Here is a 20254-nt window from a genome sequence, read left to right as displayed (position 1 = left end):
CACGCAGCCTTCTCTTCTCCAGCCTGAAAAGCCCCAACTTCCTCAGCCTGTCTTCATACGGGAGGTGCTCCAGTCCCCTGATCATCCTCGTGGCCCTCCTCTGGACTTGTTCCAACAGTTCCATGTCCTTTTTATGTTGAGGACACCAGAACTGCACGCAATACTGCAGGTGAGGTCTCACAAGAGCAGAGTAGAGGGGCAGGATCACCTCCTTCGACCTGCTGGTCACGCTCCTTTTCATGCAGCCCAGGATACGGTTGGCTTTCTGGGCTGCGAGCGCACACTGAAGCCAGCTCATGTTCATTTTCTCATCAACCAACACCCCCAAGTCCTTCTCCGCAGGGCTGCTCTGAATCTCTTCTCTGCCCAACCTGTAGCTGTGCCTGGGATTGCTCTGACCCAGGTGTAGGACCTTGCACTTGGCATGTTTAAACTTCATGAGGTTGGCATCAGCCCACCTCACAAGTGTGTCAAGGTCCCTCTGGATGGCATTCCTTCCCTCCAGCCTATCAACCGAACCACAGAGCCTGGTGTCATCAGCAAAGTTGTTGAAGGCCCACTCAATCCCACTGTCTATGTCAGCGACGAAGATGTTAAACAAGACCGGTCCCAACACCGATCCCTGAGGGACACCGCTCGTTACTGGTCTCCAGCCGGACATTGAGACATTGACCACAACTCTTTGTGTGCAGCCAGCCAGCCAGTTCTTTATCCACTGAGTGGTCCATCCATCAAATTGATGTCTCTCCAATTTAGAGACAAGGATGTCGTGTGGGACAGTGTCAAACACTTTACACAAGTCCAGGTAGATGACATCAACTGCTCTACCCCTGTCCATCAGTTCTGTAGCCCCATCATAGAAGGCCACCCAATTGGTCAGGCAGGATTTCCCCTTTTTGAAGCCATGCTGGCTGTCACCAAGCACCTTGTTGCTTTTCATGTGCCTTAGCATGCCTTCCAGGAGAATCTGCTCCAGGATTTTGCCAGGCACAGAGGTGAGACTGACTGGTCTGTAATTCCCTGGGTCATCCATTTTCCCTTTCTTGAAAATGGGGGTTATATTTCCCTTTTTCCAGTCGTCGGGAACTTCACCTGACTGCCATGATTTCTCAAATATGATGACCAGCGGCTTAGCAACTTCATTCGCCAGCTCCTTCAGGACTCACGGATGGATTTCATCAGGTCCCATGGACTTGTGCACGTTCAGGTTCTTAAGATGGTCTTGAACCAGATCCTCTCCTACAGTGGGCCCGAGGTCTTCATTCTCACAAGCCAAGCCAACCATGGAGCTAGAAGTCTGTGATTCTTTCTTGTTACGTCTTAATGAAGATTAAAGTGCAAGGCATTTACCTGAAGACTCCTCCAAGAGGTGTCTAGAGAATACATGCAACATAGGTTTTCTTCAAAGACTAACATGCAAATTCAAGCAAACTTTTCCCAGGGAGGTAGGTACATTTTTTACCCCAAAAGAATTGTCCCTGACAAATATCAAGTACTTGCCTAAAAGCTTACATCACTAAACTTCTTTTTAAGACACTGGAATTATTTGACATATGAAACATATTTTTCACCAGCCGTCTCTTCAGAAATGATTTGCCAGTTGCAACTGAAGCCTATTAAAAATATATCATCTCTCCAGTGCAGGAAGTTTCAGCCATGTAAAGTTTAGCACATAAAGCTGGCTGTTCTGTGTATTACACTTCTGTATTCTGCTGGTAGGCTCATTTGGGTAACTTTGCTAAACTGAAAAATATGTCATTGTTATACATAAGCTTATTAACTTTACCCTTTCTTTTTCCTATCCCCAAAAAATAAAAGGCAAATTGTAGGGGGAGAATAAAGGGGAATCCCAGCTACACTGGAAAGCTGGAGAGGCTTTGCCATGGAGGTTTCATTATCACTTCCACTCCCTCCCTGTAGGGATTCATTAAAATGTCAACCGTGTGAAGGTATACCAGTAAATATATAAATAATACATAATAATTCCATTTGCAGATTCCACTCGGGAATACTAGCCCCAAACCATATTAGTCTTGCTTATACCAGAAAAAATCATAAGTATTATTCTGTTCTGGTGTGGCTCCACTTATAGCAACAATGTTGGTGCTGCAATACAAAGTGGGCACAGAGCTTTTACTTTAGGATCATTGCACCCAGCTAACATATGTATGTGATCCCCACTGACTTTGTTGCTTTCTGCATCACAAGTTTAAAACTTGTGGTCTTTAACACCAGCTTGACTTGATGTCATTGTCTCCAGCCTGTCCCTCGGTGTTTGGACTGGGTGATAATGTCTCACGTCATATCTTCCCACAGCCAAGTACAAGGAACTGTACATTATTAAGAAAGTACAGTTGTAAGTTTTTACTGGCCACCTTAGTTATGGTGTTGCTCAAAATCTGTGTGACTAACTTTGCCCAGCTTTAGCAGCACATGGGAATTTGTGTGTGCACCATGTATGGTCATTGTGATCCATTTATTATGAGCTGCTTTGCATATGGGTAAAGGTAAGAGAGCTCCTGCTGGTTACACAGAGAGATGTAGTCTGATAGACAGCTGTGCCCACTCCCTTTTAGGATACCCATGCTAGCCAGTATGGACCAGACATTAACAACCTGGGAACGGCTGCTTGGCAGCCTGTGTTAAAGGAGTGGGTGATCTCAGCCTTTACTCATGGCAGCCTGTTGTCTACATGATAAAAACTCTCTTGCAAGTGGCGTTTATCAGCACCCAAGTTAGCAATTTTAGCGATTAGGAGCTGAGCTAACATAGAGACTGGTTTACCCTCTTGGCCCTCCCAGTGGCCCTCAAAGAATAGAGCTGAAGGCAAAACTTGTGGACAGGGCACCCTGGGAAGCTTTGTTAACACAAGCTATATAAAACCCATGCTGCTGTGGGATTACACTCTCCAGGGCTGTCAAGTCACTACTCACTACTTTGTAAAACCAGTAAGTTGCCTTTTAAAAGATGTTAACAGAATCTTAAGGAAAAAAAAAAAACAACTAACAACACCATAATTACTATAAATGCGAGTTTTCCATTGGGTCATACATCTTCATTTAACTTAGTGATTTAGTGATTCCTAAAGGAAATGATTATAGTCCTTTGTTCTTAAACAAATAAGTTGTGTTCTTTATCCTCCGAAAAAGCTGATAATATGATAGGTGCAGCTCTAAGGAATAATTATACTAAATGGCCGTAGATACCTCAAAAGACAGAATACATCTATTATGCAGAATTCCCTACAGAAATCTTAGAAATCTTATATGCATTGATTGCTAGTTAGCATTAGAAAGACTTTTGCAAGTTGACTTTACCAAAGAAGCAACTATTTGCATTAGCAAACAGGCAACATCAGCTAGCTGATAAGAATACAGTGGAGTAATGCAATTAATATAGCTATGTCTGTTAATTAGTGTTTGCTGACTGTCAAAAGAAGATACTGTTAGGAGACAAACTTATTTTCCTGATTAAAGAGTAGGGCCCATCTTGCTGAATTGAACTGGACTCACTTTTGATCTAATTAAAGCTAGCAGAGTACTGTGTACTGGAAACTTGTGCCACTCTGACATACATTTGCATATTCATAAGTGAGATAGATTGATATTTTGCAATTAACATGGACCAATGAGAATAAAGCCTAATTAGTAAACATGCTCTCTTTATTAACTTTCAGGTCAGGCTTTTGTTGTACTATAAAGTAATAATGGAACAGGAAGTCCTTTTTAAGAGAAAGAGTTATGTCATATATAGTTCATTTATTTCTCATTCAAGCTCCATCTACTTGTTACTCTACTATTACTCACAGCCATTTAGTTAATGACTGGGATGGTGCAAAAGAGAAGGAGATGTATAGGAGTGAAGAGGGAATATTAGGTCAAAGTAGGAGTGGAAAATGTTGGTAAATGCAGAACTCTTGGGCAGTTTAGCTATAGACAAGTTCATTACAGTGTACTGCTTTTTGTTTTTTTTATGATTTGAGTTGGCTTCATTCAAGCAAATCTGCAGGTTTTGAATGTTTTCCTAGATCCTCAAATGACAGAAATGAGATTACATCAAGAAGGTGCAATACAGGCTGAAGTATGGTGTGTACATGTGGGCTTTAAAAAGCTTGCACAGCTACACAAAGTGTAGAACTTGTTAGAGTTATCTATAAATAATACTTTTATATTTAAATTGTAATTTTAAAGATCAGATTGTATAAATAATCAGAATCAGTTGGCAAACAACTTAAAAAAAAATATGTAGAGCTTACTACATGTGGTCTGCAGAAATAAGTCATACTCTCACATTACTAACTTATGTCCTCATTATGATTAAGTAAAAATAATTCTATATGCCAGTGTTTACAAATTCACTGATTCTAGCCTTCATTTTTTCTCTATTTAAAAATACACACAGATAAGGCGTTTAACTGGATGTAACACATCAGAAAATAGCTCACAAACAAATATGCAGTATAAACTCCCATTAACTAATAATGTAGTTGATATTGATTGAAAGTAATTAACTCTAGTCCTCTTTTTCATGTTGTTAGTTAAAATAAATACCAGTGTATAAGGGAAAAGTTGGCATCTTCTCATTTTGCAGATGGATTGAACAAAGCTAACTTCTTCCTCATATTAAGTTAAACTAAAGGATTAGTAGATGCATTAGGGAGACACAGGAATCCAGGTAAAGCAATAATAGTCAGTGAGGCAGTCTCACTCCATCATTCACCTTTCCTACTTAGAAGAGGTTAGTTACCTAATGATAAAATTTCATGGTCAATTTGGAATATGTAATTGAATCTGATTGTAAACCTACTGCTATTTCTCTCTTCTTCAAGAGGTCGGCACAGCAGTATAATTCCTGACCCCTGTCCATGAGCATTATCTTATAACTGGCACCAAATACTATTTTGGAGGAGATCTCTTTTCTTTAGCCTCCAGTCAGCAGCTTGCTTCTGTGTGAGATCTGGCAAATGAGACACACAGATCCTATTCTCCAAATGTAAGTCATGGCAGGAGCCCAGGCCCCTTCCCATCACAGCCACCCCCCCAGGAGTTTGGCAATGGCTCTGCTGGTCTGTCATCACTTGGCTCTACAGGTGGCTGGTCATGAACCTTCCTGAATACAGAGGGAGCTAAACAGTATTTTCCAGGTAGGTCTGCCCAGCTTAGTGACATGCTGTCTGTGCTCCCAAGCAGCATGCAGTCATGTGCATGTTGCAGGTGTCACTACCTGCACTGTGTGCACAACGTGCCACATGCTAGAAGTCCACCAGGTCTCCATAGTGAGAGATGTATGTGTCCAACTCCACTGACCCCCTTCCCATCTTTCAGTTTCTTCTCTTCCCCTTCACCTTCTCCTTACGGCCACATGTGCCTCTCAATAAGACAAATATAGGGCTACCACGTTCCCAAAATTCCTGGGAGGGGGCAATAATCTTCTTTTGAGTCTCTTTCCTCCAGTGTAGGATCCTGCAGTGATGCCTGGGCAGGTGATGCTCCACGGTCTCCCCTGTGCTCCTTCAACTTTCCAGCAGAGTTGCTTTCCAAAGAGCTTGCTCCTCCTTTCACTTCTTCCACAACCTAGCTTCTCCTTTCTGACCCAGCTGCTGGGGTGTAAGGATCAGGTATGTACTGTAGATGTCCAGCCTCCCTTCTGCCTCCTGCCACTGCTGTCACCAGCAGAGCTGACACTTGATGAAGTCCTGCTTCTGGGACTTTAGCTCTACCTACTCCCTCACTGGCTTTTCTCAAAGAAAAAGACAAAACATTTATACTGAGAAGGATTAAAAAAAGCCTAGATATTGTCTGCAATCAGCAGAAATTTACTATGACAGGACCATGAAAGCAGAAAATGAGAATGCTCCAGGAAAAAAAATAAGCAGTAACTTATGATGGACTGTAAGTGATGAAGTTAAGGCAAAAAGTGAAGTGATTACCCTATCTGCATAATGGCACAGTCTCAAAGGCTAGAAGGAGGATGCCTTACCCTCTGGAAAAGCATGGAGTTGGATAGAGATGGGGTAAGACCGAATCTCATGAGTCTAAGGACAAAATTCATGAGGATTTCCTGCATCTGGACAGTCCTCTAAGCAGAAACTTGCCTGGAAACTTATCTTAATCTGGACTCTTAAAGAAAGCAGCCTCCTCTTGGGAGGAGTGCAATTTTGTATGTTTATCTCAAACCTTGCATGAAGCAAAGAGGAAGAACATCTCACTTGTGGATGATGATAGGCTCTAGGCATCGTTCAGCTTGGGCAATATTGAAGCACTTGTGAGAAACACAAAGGTGAAAAATGACAGAGACTGCGGTTTCTAGTGTTAGGTGATATCTCAGTTGAGATTTTCAGAGATGTAAGCTTAAGTGTCCTTTAAATGCCTACATACTTTTCTGTGGCTAGCAGTTGGGTTTTAAAGCAATTTATTTAAAAGTCTTTCTTTTATTAGCAAGCCCTACATCTGTCAGGCACTGGTTTGAAAAATCGCAGTTTGAAGCCTAACCCATTTACTATAGCCACCATTCTTTCAAAATGTCTTAGGTGTTCAGATGAATGACTGAGTGTTAAAACTAGATAAATTCAGATTAGTGAAGAATTATAATTATCTGATATCAAAAGCATCTGACCACTGGAAGAACTGCTTTTAATTCGCCATCTCAAGTAGCTTTTGATTCAAGATTAGATTTTCAGAAAGGGAAATACTCCAGTTCAAACAAGTATTAAATATAAGAAATCGGTATTGTCTGTACTCTTGCTATATCACAGCTCAGATTAGTTGCCTACTGTGGTCTCTCCTGAAACCTGAAAGTTAATCACTAACTTAACATAACCTTGAATTGAAGCAGTTGGGGGAAAAATGGCATTAATCTCTATTAGCCAAACAAAAAAGCGAACAAGAAATATTTTCATAGGCTTTTAGGTCCTATAATCATCTGTGTGAGATTATTAAGAAAGAAGGATATTCTCCTGCTGGATAATTGTGGCCTTAACAGCCCCAGCCTGGCTTGGAACAAGTGAATGCGCAGTGGATAGAGGTCAGCTGCCTGGCACTGGCAGATAGAAGAAAGCACAGAGGAGAAGGTGGCAAGTGAAAATAAAGGGATGACAAAGATGCTCTGTCAGGTCATCTTTCCTGCTTTGAATGCTAAATAACTTAGGAACTGGAGAGGAGGTGGCGGCTCCTACAGCTTCCCAATCCTTGTTGTAATGGCTCATTTTCACTGGAGGAGAAAAGTGATTTTGTTCCTCCTCTTCAGAAATATTTAGGCTCCTAATGCCTCTTGAGCACTCATCTCTCATTCATTTTGAATAGAAAATATCAAATTAAAAAAAAAAAAAAAAGAACATCTCTGTTTCCAAACTCTCCTGGGCACAATGACAATGGTGGAATGGAGTCTCTGAGCATACACGAAAGTATCGCAACCCATGAGTGCTGAGTAGGAAACAAGAACTGGGACTGCACAGAGATGATAACACATCTGAAAATCATGTCCTTGTAGACTTCAGAGACATTAAAGTGTGCCCAGGAATCCTACATTCTACAGCAATTATAGGAGTCTTTTTCTGTGACTTCACGAAAAACAAAACCTCAATGAGATTCTTTTTCTTATGTGACTTCATCAGTCCCCTCACTGACAGCACATACCTATAGTGGAAAATGAAACTTTTTCTTCAATATCTTCTCCAGTATACGCCTGAGTATTCAGATACCAACATACAGCTGGTATAAATCAAACATACAGATAAAACATACACTTTTATCTGTCACAAAATTCCAATTCTTTTAAAGATCTACAGTGATGTCATTTTTGTTGGGGCAGTTCTACTGCATCTTTTACACTGAGGTGCTAGATCTCTGACTGCTTTCAAAGTTCTTCTTTTAAATTGTGGCTTCTGATCCTACTTACCTCATCAAAAGAAAAATGAAGGGCATTAGGTACGTTTCTACTGTGCTACACTATTCATCTTGCATGAAAAGACAAAGCAAAATGGCTGCCTTGCATGCAGCAATTTGCACTCTGAATTATTCAAATGGTTTTTCTTTCTTGTCTCATGGTTAGATGGTCCCTGAATCAACTCAAACAATTCAAAGCGGGTAATAAATTGATATAATTTCCCATCAGCCTTACAGAAAGTCTCAGTCAAAACAGCTGCAAGTTTGCCAGTCCATCACACTAGGAAGACTTCCACGCTGGTGCGTCTGATGCCATTGGGTTACAGAGCTCTTGTACTGGGGCTTCTTGCACTTCTGTGCTAGAGTTGCTACTTTCTTGTGCAAGGGTGTTTCAGATAATGCCTCAGTCAGCAAGATGTTCTTCTTCAGAGTGGCAATAATCCTCCTTACTGCACATCTTCATCATTCTTGTGGGCGTAATAGTTATTTATGCAAGAGATTTGACATCCCCATGCTGTTGTTGTATGCCATAATTCTGTCATAACCTAATTACCATACTTTGTGGGTTTTGATAATGATTTAAGCATGAATAGAATAATGTAAGTACAGGATGCCTTAGTTTGCTCTTGACATACTACAGAATATTCCAAGTCTGCATGTGCAAGGTGTAGTATGTATAAGCATCTTGCCTTTTTCCAAAGCTTGCCAAAAAACAGATGCAAAAATAAAATAGGGACAGGTGGAAATTTCCATGCCTACCAAGCACTCATCACCTGCTTGTGGATCAGAGGTTCTTGGGAAGGACAGCCAGCTGCCTAACCTGCTGGAGATGAATCCAGGTATCAGAGAGTTAAAACACTTGCTCATTGGTTTTCTCAGCTCCTGTTTTAATTTGCTCGCTTTTTTTTTGGACAGCTCTGTGAAGGCAGTCTGGTTCGCTGCTTCGCCATACTAATGAGACTCATCCATCTGCCTCTGTCATTGCCAGGCTCTCTTTTCTGCTGGAAGTCAGAGATGAACGCTCAGGACAGGTCCTTTCTAGGCTGCAGTACTTAATCATTTCTAAACACGCTAGATGGCCTCAGGCAGTGAAGGCAACAAGCATTTAACCCAGGCTTGGCAGCTCAGGCTTCCACATAGTCTGGCTCTAAGCCTTGATAATGAAAAGTAGCTGTGCTTTTACTCTCCATTTAACCAGATGCTCTTTGCTTCTTGGGGCAAAAGGTTAAATAGATATAAGAACCCATGCTAGTTTTGAAGCCTTTTATTAGCAGCCCTTATAGAAGTGGAGTAGAGCATTCTGCTCCCCTGACTATGTCTCTTGAGATCCTGTATTTAGGACTGTGTCCACTAACTACAGGAATGTAACCTCCTCACCCAAAGCTCATTTCTTGTTCAAGTAACAATAAATAGAGCCTAAAGCCCACTTTTCCACTTAATTATTTAATGTTCTATTTTTATAGTAAGAATGAATGAAGGAGACGTTATCAGTTTTGTTTAATGGTGGCAACACCTTATATTAACGGTGCAGATAAAGCATTTTTTCCACTGTGGCTGGGACAACTGATTTATTTTTCCACTCCATCTACTGCTCCATATGTCTCTGGAATCTGCCTTTTTCCCAGAGCTCATGTTAGTATAAAGCAATTGTCTGGGATGTGTAAGAATTAAGTATCCCATCATTCAGGCTAGACATGCAATTAGAAGAGTTGCACTAATTTCCACTGCTGAGACCCTGTCACTTTAATTTATCCTTACTTTCCTGCATTTAGGTCTTCTCTGGTTTGAGGCCAAGGGTTTTATATAGTTTGAGGCAGTGGTTCTGTAATGCCAGAGGTGGGGGGGGGCGGGGGGGCGGGGAGGAGGAGCTGGTGGATGTGGGTGGGAGGGGGAGAAGAGAAGCTGGGGGGAAGTGTTAAGGGCAGGGGAAGAATAGGAACTGGCTGAAAGGAACAAAATCAACACGTACACACTTTAAAGATCGAAAACATATGCCAAATAATAATGTGTGGAGTGGCTGCAAGGGAAAGCAAAGCTTTTAGAGAGGAAGTCTTTATTTAACTGCAGCTCTGGATGAGGGTCTCACCCCAGATTATTTTCTTTTTTACGTAGATGTTTAGCATTGAATCTTGGTGCCAGGGTTGAGTTCGAATGGCTTGGCAGAGAGCAATACCAAATCTGTCCTCTGCTTTGCTTTAGGTTTCCCAGGAGAGAGCCAGGGATGCAGGAACATCAGCTTCTGATCAGGTACCACCTCCCTGCTCCCACTGGCTCCCATGCTGAGCAGGAACAGGAACCCTCAAAATAGCAGAAATCTGTCAGTGCATCAAGCTCCTGTATAAAAGTCCAGGGCAAACTCATACAAGAAATTTTTTGTGCATCTAGTGCAGACCATTCCTGCTGCAGTCAGGATGAAATTATTCCTAGATTCAACTGGTAAATCTTTTCGAAAACCTTCGAACTTTCCAAGTTTTCATGCAGCAAAAACCTCTACTTACATATCTTCATGGAAAATGATGAGTGGATTTCTAATTAGGAAGAATTTTGATTCAGGTTATTTATATGGAACTGAGTTGATTTGTGTGAGCACTTTTCAGTCCAGCATAAGGAAATATGCAGAAAATATATTTTAATACTGGGTGATATAGAAATATAGACCAGTAGTGAGTAGTTCTCTTGCTCCAGTGTTTTTTAAACAGGTAGAAAAAAGTACCAATACAATATACTTCAGTAAATTTAAAGAACAGTAAGAGGAAAATTGGCAAACCACTTTTAGTAAGCCTTTTTTAATGAGATAAAGAACAGATATAAGCTGCCATTCTGCACTGTACTTGCATTTCAGTGATGACATGCTTATAATTTGTTTTCATGTTTTTTTAATGACAGAGAATATGGAACTCTGCATTAGGTATACTTATTACTAATAAAGTGTTGCAGAAGACTATGTAGTGCTGATAAACTGTTAGTCTAACTTAGGTCAGACACTGCCTGTAATTACCATGCATTTGGATCTTCTTTTCCAACAGGTACAAAGCAAATGTAGCATCTTAGTAGATAGAAAAAAGGTTGCTCTGATGGATTTAAAGTTACGGTTTCAAAATGTTTAATTTCTATTTGATTATAACTCGCATTTACTGAAAGGTGGTGGAGATCTGAAATTTAAAAGGGAGACTATAAGCCATGGATGTTGCTTGGCATGGGGGAGTTTAATGTGTCAGAGTGGGGATTTCACCATGATCTCCATGCCAGGTTTGTGTGCACAGGTTCTAACTCAGCATCTTCCCTGATAGCACTTTGCAACCATATTCGACAAGGCCTCAAATACTGTTGGAAAGAAGCAAATATCGTAATCCACTGATTCACACATTAAGCAGCTAGTGATTTAGACATTTGACTTCAGACAGAATGGAGGCCACATCTGTGGCAGAATAGCCCAAGTTCCCATCCATGACATTACAGGGCATTAAGGCTTCAGTCCTGTAGGACAGCTGCATTTGTGTGTGTTCACTTTTGTGGCCCGCTTGCAAATCTGAAACTGAAAGTCTGATGCAAGGACAAAATTGGGCATGTCAGTGTAAAGGCTCAGGTGAAACCTAGGTGTGAAGGAGATATTGGATCTTGGATATGTATTGTAGATGCTATAAATTTAGCTCAATATTTCCTCAAAGGTATTTGGTCAAATGGAAGGAGAATGGGGCACCTAAGTGCCTATGAAGCTCTGAGAGTTTGTGAAGGAGATTTAACAGTGTGGAGGTAAGACAGTGAAATTGTTCATAGCTAATATAGTTGTAAGCATTTTTAAATGCTAAGAAAAAATTAGATTATATTACCTATGTGCATATCAGCTGTAGTTAAACTTTACATTATTAATTGGGTTTATACACTTGTATCTGTAGATCAGTCAAGCAAAAGACTCTGCTGTACTGGGCACTGTACAAACACAGCAACAGTTTCTGGCTCAAGAATTTCATCTCTATGGACAAAATAGAGTGAGTGTGGAACTGAAAGGGTGATGTAATCAGAGTGAATGTAATGATGACCTGAAAACACTGTATGAACATTAAAATCTAGTGATTTTCTATCTCAACCCTTGCACTTGGATGCAACCAGGGCAACCTAGATTACCCACTATACATGCGTGGCTAATTTCTAATAACTGGCTGTGTTTGGTAGGAACAGAGAGGAAAGGGATGAAGAGCAATTCAAAGGACGCTAAGGTCAAGAAGCTCTAAAGAAGGGAGAAGATGGGTGTCAAAGTGAACAGGCAATTTCTAGCATCTTCCTGAGCCCTGCCCTCTCCAATGTTTGCTACCCCTCTCATACTCATCCCCTCTTCTTTTACATTCTCAAGCCTTGTGTGGTCTCTGCACTTTGTGTTGCAGGGCCCACCTGAATCTTCCCCTGTGAAAGGCACTGGTGACTGTTCTCAAAACAGAGGTCTTCAACCAGTTTGCACTCACCACATAGTGATTTAGACTGTGTTTTGTTGGGTATCTTGTGTGAGTGAATGTCGGACACCATGAAGATCTTAATGAAGTCAGACTTGTGCTTTGATGGGTTGTAAGTAATGGCAAGTCCCCTTCCCTTTCTGTCCTCCTGTGGTGACTGTCATTTAAAGCAGCTAAGTTGATCCCATCTGTCATATCAGAGATCAGCAGGGGAGTGCAATTCTAATGCAGCCAAATCTTTTCTTATAGAGGCCATTTTTTGTAAAAATTCAGTGAAAATAAAATCCAAGCCTCAGGTAAGGTAGACACCTCAGGTAAGGCACCTTCACAAAATATTTAAGGAAAATGTGAACTTAATTCGTAGTCTGCTCTCCTGCATATTCCATACTTGCTGCTTATGTTTACAAGAGCAAGATGAGAATGGCTTCAGACACAAATAAACAATATTAGCAGGGCAATTCTTCAGAAGTACACTTATTCTCTTCCAAAGGTATTTGCATAATAATAACAAAAGAAAGCTACATCAGGTAAACTACATATCAGCAGAATTGTTTCTAAAAATGAATGCTTTTTAAGGTTGTCCAAGAGGCAGTGGGAGCTCTTTGAAATCAATGAGGTAATTAAAAGTTTTGGGAAAACAGAATAAAGAAAAAGAAGAAAAGAATGTTTGAAAGCTATTAAATGCCCACTGGCCGAGTGATTACAGCACTTACCTGGAGCATGGGTGACCATGGTTTGCATCCCTGCACTGTTAGTTTCCCTATGAAAATTCTGGACAAGAAACTTCTTTTCTGTGCCTCATCTCACCTATAAAGCAAGAATTACAATATTAGCCTAATTCTGGGAGGTGTAATCAAGGTTGTAGAGGAGTGCAGACAGGTTCTCCAGTGGTCCTGTATTATTAGTAAATGAAGCAACAATTCCCCTTCATTAATATAGCAGTTGTTACTATGTAGTAACAACTAAGTAGTCCCCATCTAGGGTGACAAACTCAGCAGGACCTAGGAAGGAAAGAAAGACTCAGGAAAGTTTGTTCCAGGGACCATGGCAATGCTCAGTGGTCCTTTGTCACGAAAGCGTATATATAATAAGGACCACTGTGCCCAGATATTGTGGTGATAGAGACCTTTAAAAATTCCCAACATTAAAAGATGCTCTTCAAACTTTCCAGATACCAAAACCAAACAAAAATAAAGCACTTTGTATTCTCCCAGAATTCAGTGTATAATGCATAATGCTTTAAAGGTAGTGTGAGAGTTGCAGCACACATTTAATTTTTGGCAATGTAACATTGAACAGAGATTTTCTCTCTAATGATTCCATGATAAGCTGTCTCACACTGTAGGTAAGAATATAATAATGTAATGGAGGGAATTAGCAAAATTATCTGTGTCTTCCTGGTCCTGGCCCTGAAACCAATAGCACTGTTGGCATCTGGAGGCTGCACCTGTCATGAATTATGGCCCCTATTTTTACAAGAAGGATAAAACTGATATTTCAGTGCCATTCATCATATATAATAAGCTCTGTGCCTTAGTACAAATGCATTTATATACTGGTACCAGAACAGAGTACAGAGAATACAGGCAGTCAACTGTATATGTTGGATACACTTTTTGTAACACTTTCTGTTGCTAATAAAATAAGTCACTAGGTCTGTTTTCCAAGGGTAGTTTGACAGAGTTGAAATCGCAAGCTCTGTGTCATGGAAGAGCACAATACCCTCTTTGCCCTTTAAATCTCATAACAACACTAGAGCTTCGTCTATTGTATGGGCTCTGAATTGCCTGACCAGAAACGTGGACCCAGGGTTCATGTTTGCCCAAAATATTTAGTCATACAACCAAACACATTCTGCTCACAAGGCTGTCAAGATGTCTGAGTGAGATAAATGTCTTATTTTCTTATGTTTTCTTCTGAATGATAGTGCTTGTGAGCAGCAGGTCATGGGAGGCAGCAGAGCCCAATGGGTTGTATTTGATTTTGGTGCTCTTCCATCAGCCCACACCACTTGCTGGAGCTCATTTTCTTACCAGCATTTTGACCCACCATCTCTCTGCCTCTTGACACTCTTTCCTACAAGCAGGTAAAGAAGGTTCAAGCTGTGTCAAGCAGCCTTCCAGCATCTGAAGGGGGCCTATAAGGATGCTGGGGAGGGACTCGTCATTAGGGACTGTAGTGACAGGACAAGGGGTAATGGGTTAAAACTTAAACAGGGGAAGTTTAGATTGGATATAAGGAGGAAATTCTTTCCTGTTAGGGTGGTGAGGCACTGGAATGGGTTGCCCAAGGAAGTTGTGAATGCTCCATCCCTAGCAGTGTTCAAGACCAGGTTGGACGAAGCCTTGAGTGAGATGGTTTAGTGTGAGGTGTCCCTGCCCATGGCAGGGGGGTTGGAACTAGATGATCTTAAGGTCCTTTCCAACCCTAACTATTCTGTGATTCTAATGTTCCCAGCTAGCTTCTGGGACTAAGCCCCATCCCTTGTCAAGCTTCATCTTCTAAGTGTGCCCTGTGGTTTCTCCTCAGTGGGAGACTCCTATGCCCCAGGGATGTCCCCTCCTTACGGAGGGGACAAATATCACATTTCTGGCAAGAATCCTCCTACTTCTTCCCACATTTCTGGCCACGAGAGCTCTGAGAGAAAGACTGAAGTGAGCCTTGAGCCCACGTTTCCACAGGGCCTCACACTGCACCACTCTGACAGATGCTGCACATGTTCTGGTTTTATACTTGCTGGTACTGAATACTGAGAAAAATGGGGAATTTTTAAAAATTTTAGTAGTTTTTTATTTACTGATGGCACCATCTCAAATGCTTAATCAATATATGTGAGATAGAAAGAATGGATCAGGTATTTTGCCAGTGAGATACAAGGTTTAGACAGAAAGCTGATGTCCTAGCAGGAAGAGGTACTCTGGAGAAGTTGCAGGTTTGCAGGTTTAATCATCAGGTTTCATATAATTAAACACCCCAGAAATGTATTTTCAGATTATAGCAGCATTGACTCTACCCTCCAGTTATAACTGTCAGTAATCAGTAATGCCATTAATTCTTTTTAATACTCTTAGTAATTTCTGTACCAGCAATAGGCAATAATGTGAATGCTGAAGTAGAGGCTTTTAAAACCAGAATAGGGCTGTGACAAAATGAATCAGCTTCTCAGTTTATCTAGCTTCTCTGAAATCAAGGGAGTAATGCTAAGTTACACTATACAAGAAGTGAAGTCATTTCAAGCATTGTATGATTTAATAGTAACTCTGCCAAACTTGATTATACTTTCATAGGAGTAATAGGAAATAATAACACTATGGAAGGGGAAGGTGTTTTTTTTAGCCTTGTGCATATATATTCATTCCATGGAACCACTGAGTAGACTGTGGAAGTAGCTACTTAAACATTGCTTTAATGATTTAAGAGTGTCGAATTTTGAGGAAAAAAGCTTGGATTTCTGTAGGAATCTTTCTACAAACAGTAATGCTGAGTAATATTGTCTAATTTTGTCTCCCCCTTTCTGTAATATGGTCTGCCTTAGAAAAAAAGAAATAAAGAAATGAGCAAGCAGGAGAACAGCAGTATATTTATTTACTCATAAGAATTATCTCCTTGTCGGGGACATTGCAACAAATGTGAAGCTTAGATCTTTCATTAATTAGGACAAAAACAGCATACAGACACACTGGCCAAATCTTAGTGAAACTTTTCTAACACTTTTTTTAACATTGTTTGTAGAAAGGCTTTTTTTTCCATTGTTGTTTTAGCCTTTCCTCTGTTATTATGAAGGACAATATATATCATTTTTACTGCAAAGTGCCAGGCAAGCCAGGATATTCAAATGAACAAACCTGGATGCTTTACAACTTTTGCCCTCTTGAAATCAGATCTGAAAAATATAGGACCTAAATATCAATACTGTAAGATTTTATTTTTATATCAGGCATAAATCTTAACAACCCATACTTAACAATGAGCTCAGATTTTAACTTAATCTTTGGCAGGCTGAGAATTAAACCAGCACACACTCCACTTTGTCTTCTCTCCCAGGCAGCAACTTGAAAAAAGGCACTGTCTGTGCCAGCCAGCTTAAAGGTTTTATAGTTTGTGAAAGGCAGATACAGTACTGCCTAGGTGGGCCACAGGCTCCTCCTGGAAGACAAAGAGTTGAGTGCTGCACTCCCGAGCTCTCTTCTGCTTAAATAAAGTTGCTAGTTGCCTAATGAATGTTAGCTGTAATACTCCCTGTGGTCAGTGGGGCTGTTGTTTAATGAATTGCTTAATGTGGTTGATTACTGTTACTATGTGGAAGGAGGGAAATAGCCAGAGAGATTTGAAAGACCCACTAGAGAATACGATGAAAATGAATTGGATCAATAAGAAGTTTTTGCTCATCTCCGAACAACACATTATATGCTGCATTGTTGGAGTTGAGGATAATGTAATTTTGTGGCTTGTTGTTGTGCTTTTTATAATTCAGAAATATAAATCTCAGTTGACATCGGGTTTTAGGCCTGGCCTTCCTGGAGTTATAAATGTTCCCCTGACTCCAGTCCTGGTTACTCACATGGACAGATAAATTAATTAGGAAAACTTTTATGCCAATTACTTTATGCCCTTGGCTTTCATATGTTTCTGAAGAGCAGCAGCTAATTAAAGATATGATTCATAATTACTGGTCGATCGAGTAGTTGAGTAATGGAATCAGGAGCTGTTCCAAAAAAATTATCCATCACATCATTACTAATTGTTACATAATACATAAGGACATAGAATTCAAATAAAAAATTACTCACATTTGAAAGCTTCATTCAATTAGCGGGTTCGAGATATTTTTTATAACAATTATAAACACCGAGATAGTTCTCACATTTTGAAAGATCACACAGGTTTTATAAATATTTATAATTAAATAAGAGTAGAATTTCCAGTGAGTAAAGGACTCAGGGGCCTCTCTGGAGAAGTGGTTTAGTAGTATATTGAATTTACGGAAGCTGGAAATCAAATCTGTAGGTCAAATTAGGGCTCAAGTGAAATGAATATGATTGTGTCTTCCTAGACCTGTTTGCACAAGCCACATAACTGCTGTAATTTGGCAACTACTGCAGACTAATTTCTAGAGAATAGAAGAGCTGTTGCAAGTTAGAACTTGGCACTGAACGACGCACAGAAATTTGCGCAGAATTTGTCAACACTCATTTTTCACAGTCAGCTTTTGCTGTCCCAGCAAGAAGATCGTAACAGATATCACAGCCTGGTAAAACTGGTAAAATGGTGGAGGAATAAAATAAAATAATTAAAATAAATTAAAACTAAATAAAAATAATAAAATAAATTCCTCAAGTATTTCATTGTGAAGTTTGCAGATGTTCTGTGTTATCACAGTTTATGAGCAGTCATGTCACTTCTTCAATAAAAGATATCTGCAAAACTCGAGTGTGGGTTCATGCAGTAATTTAGATACCCCACTGGTGAGCTTGGGAAACCTCTGGGTTCAGTTTCCCACTGGTTCTTTACAGCCTAGAGCAATCATGTGGTAAAGTGCTGTGTAAATATCTATATCTGCTAAGCCTTGAGAGTACTTCTTAAACCTTACAAAGCAGGGCCATCCATACTTGCAACGTGAGCCTTCACAAAGCCTGTGAAGATGCCCCAGCCAGCAGTTCAAAAGTTATCAAGACAGCACCTCAAGTACCCAGACAAACTTTAGCTGCCTCAATATTTATTTGAGCTTCCCAGAGGACCTGACCCTGCATATTCTTCATCTCCTTCATTTATTTAACTCAGATCTACAGTATTAGCTTTTTCACCTACTCTGCAAGGTTTTTTTTGCTATACTTGGTTGGGTTTATATGATTAACTGAACCTACCACTCATTAGACATATGGCATATGGTTTGGAGGAGGATTAATAAATGTTTTGCCGTATCCAAATGAAAGATAGAAAATGCATGAAAACAAACTTCCACTTCTGCTTGCAGCTTTAAAAGGCATTTTAGCTGCCATCCATCTGCAGGTACCATGTGCTGCCTTCCTGAATATCATCAGGGAACAGAGGAGAATTCAACTAGACATTTTTATATTCTGATTGACTTGGACTGCTATAGATACCTAGATACGTACAGCAGCATGTAGCAGAACCCAACTGATGGGTGGGTAAGAACATTCAGCAGAAGAACGTCCTGAAGACCTCAAAGTCCAGAGGGACAAAGTGGACACAAGACAGCAAAAAGGGGAGAGGGACTAGAGGAGAGAATTTGGCCCCTTCTGAGAGTCAACACTGAGGCCAAGTCCCCTGAAGTCCCTATGAGTGCAAGGCTCTCCCACAAACCTTCCTGTCTCACCCTGTAAAGAAGTTTGAGGGGAAACAGATGCTTTTTTGTTTGTTCATCTTTTTGGGTTTGGGTTGTTTTGGCTTTTTTTTCTTTGAAGAAGCCCTTTTCTAATAGTGCTACATCTTTTAAAGCCATGTTTTTGTGTTTCAGGAGTTGAGGTAAGCAGGAAGGGGTTTTCCCCTGCACCAGGTCAGCTAAGAATATGGGGAAGAGAAGAATGGCAAAGTGATGCATAGAAGACTGCAGAGGTGTTAAGGATTGCAGCTGTAGAACTGAAGGCTTTTAAAACTTCAAAGTTAACATTCTAGGGAATAATAAAGTGCAAAACCAAGTAATATACAATCATGATATTATATTAGATGGGAAATCAATACTGAGCCTGGTAGCCTTATTACAGTGTGTTTCTGTTGTGATGGTTAGTCAGAAAAAGCTTTTTAGGATGAATGGTGACAGCCTGTGACCCATCAACATCCTTATCAAACACATGCTTCTGCCTGGAAGAGGTGCAGATGCTCCTCACCTGCAACAGCACCACACTGTGAAAAGGCTGTCTGCAAGCCAAACGAAGACAGAAATTCACAGCTAAAGAAAAATCCCAACCCCAACACAATGTAACCTTAATTCATAAAATCCAAAAGGAAAAAAAAAAAAAAACAGGGCACACTGAAATGAATTAAAGCTAATGTCTCTGCAGAAGTTTTATTTTTAAACATTTAAGCTGCTACGCTGCTGGTTTATGAAATTTTATAAATGTATTTGCATAAATGGAGCAGGATGAGGAAAGATATTCGAGTTTGATACGGTTAGGGGGTTTTATGGAAGTTTAATTTCTTCTCATTTTAATACTAGAATTAAATGATTTAATTGTCTGGACATTTGTCTAGAACTAGAAACCCTGTGGACATATGTCAGAAACCCTCAAGATGTAGCAGGGCACAACAGCCCTTCAGTCAATGCTGAGTATCTTTGGAGGAAAGTCCTCTACATTTTTATTTTGGTTTTAATCATTTTTGTAGAAGAGAAGAGGAAGCATATGGTTTACTTTAAGACACTGTAGTCCATAGCCTAAAAACATTTTGGTCTGGATTACTCAGTGTGTATGTGTTACCCTCTGACTTAAAAGGGAAATAAAGGTTATTTTCACACTATATTTTAATTACTGTACAAATTACTTTAAAGCAACTGAAAAGGAGCAGTTTTGAATTAATGGATGAAAAATTACATTGAATTATTCTCATTATGAACATAGCCTTATAGCTTTTGGAGATGCTCATATTTTGGGTAAAATACCAGTGGTAAATGTTACCATGTAACTAATTCCCCTATATGTTATATATTTTATATAAATACATGAAAATACGGGCTTACGCTACAAAAAAGCAAAACCCCTTCAGCCATGTTTAGTGCTTGAAAAGTCACATAACCAAGACTAATTAATCTCCTGTGGTTTACCAGATCAAATCAGTAGGCGACGGATTTTTCATAAATATTTGGGGTCATGATGCATTTTACTTTGATACATTTTAAACATTTCATAATGAAAGTTATTTCAAAATTAAAAACCCTGACTACTGCAAGTACTGAAATGGGAAACT

The sequence above is a fragment of the Pezoporus flaviventris genome, unplaced genomic scaffold (genome assembly GCF_033815535.1).
Source record: "Pezoporus flaviventris isolate CSIRO_AGI_PZ_B2104156 unplaced genomic scaffold, CSIRO_AGI_Pfla_v1 ptg000031l, whole genome shotgun sequence".
In the NCBI taxonomy this organism is placed as follows: domain Eukaryota; kingdom Metazoa; phylum Chordata; class Aves; order Psittaciformes; family Psittacidae; genus Pezoporus; species Pezoporus flaviventris.
Note: the sequence above shows the minus strand (reverse complement) of the source record.